Source organism: Micromesistius poutassou, assembly GCF_964030765.1.
Source record: "Micromesistius poutassou genome assembly, chromosome: 10".
Lineage (NCBI taxonomy): Eukaryota > Metazoa > Chordata > Actinopteri > Gadiformes > Gadidae > Micromesistius > Micromesistius poutassou.
In genome coordinates, this window is record NC_140280.1 from 3,985,628 (window position 1) to 3,992,333 (window position 6,706).

Below are 6,706 nucleotides of genomic sequence, written 5' to 3' on the forward strand. Positions count from 1 at the left end.
ATATATATATATAGATATATATATATATGTATATATGAGAAAGTACCAATCAACGTAAGGTAAATATTACAATAGCAGGTTATTAAAATGCAATGATGACAAAGAGTATATTGTACTACTTCTACTGTGTTGCATGCAGTAGCTTTAGTGTTTTTTCAGAAAGCAGTCTTAAAAAATATATAATTTACAATTGTGGCAATTATGCTCTGGACGGCTATAACGCCCCCCCACCCCCCCTCCCCCCCACCCGCTGCACAGAATTCAACACAGCGGTGTTTACAATTATACCTCAATCCTTTTATAGGCTTGTTTGCTTATGTCAATTAAATAATGGAAAGACTTAAGAAGGCAACAGGGAGGGCTGTGGGGCAGTGGGAGCCGAGGTAAGACTGAGCAGACTCTGTTCACAAACAATACTGATGTTGAACTTGACGCCAGCAGAGAGAACACACCCAGAGTTTCTGAAGGACGCGGGTTCAAAACACGTCGACTGGAGTCCCTTCATCTCAGCGGTGCTTTTAATCCGAGACATCTTAGAATACTCAGACAGTTCATCTCCCGGTAGCTAGGGTTCATATTTTATATTTCTTCCTGTTGCTATCCAGTGATGTTATTTGATTTCACTTTTTTTTTTCTTCTTGTTTTCATTGAATATTATTGTCTGTAATGTAGGCTATATCACTGACTACATCGTTCTAGTTCTCATTAAATGTTATTGTCTGTAATAGTCTATATGTAGGCTATATCACTGACTACATCGTTCTTGTTGTCATTAAATATTACTGTCTGTAATAGACTATATGTAGGCTATATCACTGACTACATCATTCTTGTTGTCATTAAATGTTATTCTACTGATAATATTTCTACTCTCTGAACTAACGGACTCAAACCATCGCTAAACAGTAACTAAACCATCACTAAACTGTAACTAATCCTACCGAACCACCGGATTGTAAGTGGATGGTTTAGGCAGAGCCACGGAGACACAAGCGGGCTGATTCCCAAGCGTCAAGTCAGGACAGCTGTTTCCATGGAAGCCCTTTTACGGGGGAAATGGATGCTTCGAGAACAGGAAGGGGAAGTAGGGAACAGGAATAGCAGGAAGTTAAGTTGCTATTTTCTCGGCGCAGCCCTAAAGCAAAGCATGGCCATTATTAATGGCTGTGTGAATAATAAAGTCTTAATTAGTGGAAATTATGAAAACGTAATTATTACATAAAAAATAAGGAAAGAAATATGGAGTGCTATTCTTCACTAACTGATGATTATTCTACAGTTCTTCAATTACCTATGAACAGTAAGCACCGATGGCCCAGAGACGACCTGAGAATTGTTATAATCAAATAAGAACATTCATCAAACTGGCAAGCATTAAATATTTGAAATGCTTTTATTACAAAGTACAACCACGGAAGATTATGCCGTGTTCCGTCCATTAATTCCCGTTAATTTCATTGCACTTTTTCAAATCTTCAACACCAATCTTCATTGCAAATCTTTTTTGAGGATATGAGAAAACGTTTGCAGGGAGACAGAAAGCTACGACGCAGAAGTCCATCTGACCGAGTGTCTACGCAGCGCCTCTGAATAAAAGATCCCTTTGATTGCTCCTCCTCGCTCCACAACAACTCTTAACACAACACACTCCTCTGCTCCCGCCCAGGAGAAGTTTCCATGCTCTCACCAAACAACGCTCTCCAAGCTAAGTGACTAAATCATTTTCTCAGGTCTGCGCTGAAGTGCTTGTTGCTCTTCTAACAGCTTCCGTTAAAGCAGAACACAATTTCAGTCTGTGTTCTCGGCAGGAAGTGAAAATAAAGATCTACGTTTGCATGATGGAATAAAAAGGTTATTGTTGCCGCACACAACGTCTCCGGTTAAAAATGTTCCACAACAAACCCTTCCCCTCCCCGAAGCCTCACGTTGCATCAACAACGTCCTCGTCCTTCCACTGGAGGAAGGGTCGGACCCAGATGCCACGCAGATCTCCATAAAGCTCCCGGCCAATCGCGCACCGCCGCACCGCGATGCACTGCAACACACTGTGATGCAACGTGATGCACTGCAACACACTGTGATGCAACGTGATGCACTGTGATGCACTGTGATGCACCGTGATGCACCGTGATGCACCGTGATGCACTGTTATGCACCGTGATGCACTGTGATGCACCGTGATGCACCGTGATGCACTGTTATGCACCGTGATGCACCGTGATGCACTGTTATGCACCGTGATGCACCGTGATGCACCGTGATGCACTGTTATGCACCGTGATGCACCGTGATGCACCGTGATGCACTGTTATGCACCGTGATGCACCGTTATGCACTGTTATGCACAGTGATGCACTGTGATGCACTGCGATGCACCGCGATGCATGACATGCATAATCGCATGACAGCCTCTGGATTGCAGTGGATTCCAGCAGCTGGATGAGAGCTGAACATTCACCAACACACACACACACACACACACACACACACACACACACACACGCTCATCGGCCCATATATCCTCATCAGCAGCCACTGGACGGGCCCCGGGCCCCTGTGCGTGGCGGCCCTGGCCGGCCCACAGCTGCATCAGGACCGCTGACGGTATCGCCGTGTGCGGCCGTGCGGCCCGCTATTAATATTCACAACAGAACCCACCCAGAACAATGGGCCTGGACGTGGCCCCCCCCCCCCCCCCTCCCCGCCCCCTCGTCCTAATTGGATGTAATTACTCATCTACAAAACAAATGAGCCTGTTGAGGTTGCCTGGAGACCGGCCCGAGAGGCCCGGCGGAGCACATCGTTCACAGGCCTCCATTTATACTGATAATTATCCACCTCTCTACATCTTCTCCCCTCCAGTGACCAGACCTCCGCCTCGTGGCTCCGCCCACCAGGAGGAGGGGAGGAGGGGGGGGGGGGGGTGGGGGGGGTTCTCTTCATGTCAGCTCTCAGTGACATCATGGCATCGGCTCCTGCTAATTGGACTAATGTGGCGGTGTCGCAGCGGTGTGCCAGGTGACTGCCCATGAAGGAGAACTTTTATCTACCTTGTTAGTTATCACCTTTCTCTCCCTTTTCTCCTCCTCCTCACCTCCGGTTGCAGGGACCTGCAGACTATCCAACCGCCCGCCCGCAGGTGTGGAGTGAAAGACGGCTGATTTAAATTCACGCTCTGGCACACAAAGGGAAGCCGGGACGGAAAGAACCGAACCGAAGTGCACACATGAATAAAAAACACGCGCGCGCACACGCGTTAAACTCGCACACACGCTAAACAAATGCGAAAGGGAAAAACCGACTAAAACATGCACACGTATGAATAAGCACACAACAACACACACACAAACACACACACTAGGGCCTTTCTTACGCCGCCTCATTCTGAATAATTCCTCCCAGTTGCCAGTCAAATTCCCCGGAGGCCGTGAAGCGCGCGCCACTGTGCAGAGGTTGTCAATAAGCCTTACTTCCCAAATTAGCTCTGAGTTCCAGAACCACTATAATTAGTCAGAGCATTCCCAACGACGGGACGGAAAAAGAGTGAAAGGGGAGCAGCTCCCTCGCTCTCTCTCCCTCGCCCTCCCTCGCCTTCGCGCACTCGCTCCTCGTTTGAAACGATCCTTTCTGAATGAATAGCTAACTAATTAACAGCACTAGACATCCTTTTCAGGAAGCGCCGCCATTTTTATAAATAATACATATTTAATGTCTTGTCATTTTGTGTTCAGAGAGGCCTGCCTAATGAATTTGAACAGATGATTTTCTTCTCTGCGCTCAGCAGCCCGTACGGTCTTGTTGTTGGCTTTCATACTTCCCCACTTTCCAATTCCTGATTTCCCTTTCTTTCGCAGAACAAAACGGGGGGAGTCGACAATGGGCCACGGCAACCGGGGGAAAATCAGCCGACCGCGGCTCCCCTCCGGTGGGACAGAGCGGCCGCCGCAGAAAGCCCCGCTTCCATTTACTGCGAACGGGGAAGCAATAAGCAGACGCTTTCTCCCAGAGTGGGTTCAGAACCCATTAGGGGCAGGTAGGGGCGAGGGGTCTGGACCGCAGGGGGGCCGCGGACATCAGCGCCGGAGCCCAGAGTGCGGTCCAGAGTGCAACGTTCGGTTTAAGTTCTGACGTTTTTTTTTTGCGACCCCGATTTCTGACTTTTTTTTTTTTTTTTTTTGTGCATCTGCTCCCAGAAACATAATTCTCAGCCAATCAACATCTGCCCTTAATACCAATGCCCCAGTGAGCGTGTGCATCACGGCACGCTGAACAGCACATTAATAGTCGTTTGCTCGTGGCTACGAATCATTAGGCCGTCTGCTGCTGTGCGCAGGCCCTTTATGAGGCCTTTCAAACCTTTAAATGAATTACTTTTAATCAAAAGTGAATCATTAAATATCTCTGGCCTGTAAGTCTTCCATCTCCCACGACCCTGTATGCAAATGAGGAGAGGGGGGGGGGGGGGGGGGCGAGGGAGAGCTCCTGACCCCCCAGGTTGGTAAACAGGGTACTGACCTGTCCTGTCCCCCCCCCACCACCCCCCACACACACACACACACACACACACACAGACAGACAGACACAATCACACAAATGTACTCATGCACACAGAGACACATGCATACACGGACAGACAGACAGACAGACAGACAGACATTCAGACACACACACACGCACACATGCACACACACACACACACACACACACACACACACACACAGACAAACACACACACACACACACACACACACAGACAAACACACACACAAACACACAGACAAACACACAGACACACTCACAGACGCATGCACACAAACACACACACACACAGACGCATGCCTGCGACACACACACACACACACACACACACACAGACAGTTAGACATACAGACACACACACACACAGACTGCCATACACCTTGCCTTCCCAGTGACCCCACTGGGCCCCAGTGGGCCCGCTGTACGACATGCAGTCCCTTCAGCTCTGCTTTGTAAGCAGACAGCGGGAGTGAACTTTGTGAGTTAGTTGTGCGGCTGTCTGCTAAAGGTTAGCCGCCGGGCCCAGAGGACGGGGCCCAGAGGACGGGGCCCAGAGGACGGCCCCCGTACAGCTGCTCCCACAGCTGTGAGCCCCGCCTCCCTCGGGAAGGAGAGGACACGCCACCCTCCCTGGTGGCCGGGCTCTGGACTGAGCACGCACAGACACACACACACACACACACACACACACACACACACAGGCACGCAAATGTGTTCATACACACATACATGCACACACACACATGTACATACGCACACTCACACGCACACACACACACACACATACACACGCACACACACACACACACATGCACGCACGCGTACATAGACACACGCACACATGCACACACACGTGTATATTAACACATAAACACCCACACACATGTACATACGCACTCACTCACACACACACACACACACAACGTACGTACACACATACACATACACACATGTACAATAACGCATAAACACTCACACACACACACTCACACACACTTTTGTTTTGCTCTTTCGGGGCCTTCTGGCAGATTCAGCAGAGCAGCACCTGGGGACGTAGCATGCTAGCATCTAGCCTCAGGAGAAGCTTAGCACGCTAGCATCTAGCCTCAGGAGTAGCTAAGCACGCTAGCATCTAGCCTCAGGAGTAGCTAAGCAAGCTAGCATCTAGCCTCAGGAGAAGCTTAGCACGCTAGCATCTAGCCTCAGGAGGAGCTTAGCATGCTAGCAATCTAGCCTCAGGAGGGGCTTAGCATGCTAGCATCTAGCCTCAGGAGGAGCTTAGCATGCTAGCATCTAGCCTCAGGAGGAGCTTAGCATGCTAGCATCTAGCCTCAGGAGTAGCTTGCACGCTAGCAGCCAGACTGATATGTGATCATCACTTCTCCTGCAACATCTCAAATATTACAGCGCCTGGAAGAACACGGATAACAATATAAATTCCAATATAATTCCGGAAAACAAATGTTGCAAACAAGTCGTGTTTCCAGTGATACAGAAACCACGAGTAAATAGAAATAGTTTCGGAGGAGAAGTTGTTTTGAGCGAATTAAGAAGTAGCTTCCCGAGCTGTGCACATAATCCGATTAACAAACACATCGGTGCGAAGGGAGAACGGGGGCGAGGGACAACCGGTGATAGAGTAGCACCAGAGAGAGAGAGAGCGAGAGAGAGAGAGAGAGAGAGAGAGAGAGAGAGAGAGAGAGAGAGAGAGACGAGATTGGAAAAGGATGTAGTACAAGTGCGAAAAAGAATTACAGTTATGTGACAATAATTGCAGAAGAATGACTAAGCAAAACCAAGAAGAGGAGAAAAGCAATAAAGCGCAGGCTGCAGGGAGGCAGGGAGAGCCATAACCAGAGGAATTATAACCCCGACGCCAACCCCACCACCGGACTAACCAGACGCCCTAAATCTCCTGTCTGTACAACGCCACCCCCCCCCCCCCCCCCCCCCCTCCACGCCACCACCACAGACCCAGAGAGAGGGCCCCACCGGGGTTAGTCCACAAGGACCCCCGTCTGGCTCTCTCTCGTCTTAACGCTGAATAAAAACGGTCGACTCTGAGTCGCTCTGTCGCCCGTCGTTGAACGCAGAGTTCCCAGAATTAAAACTCTCCCCCTAGCGACCTCTTCGGTGTTTGTTCATTTTTTAACCCGGCACAAATTGG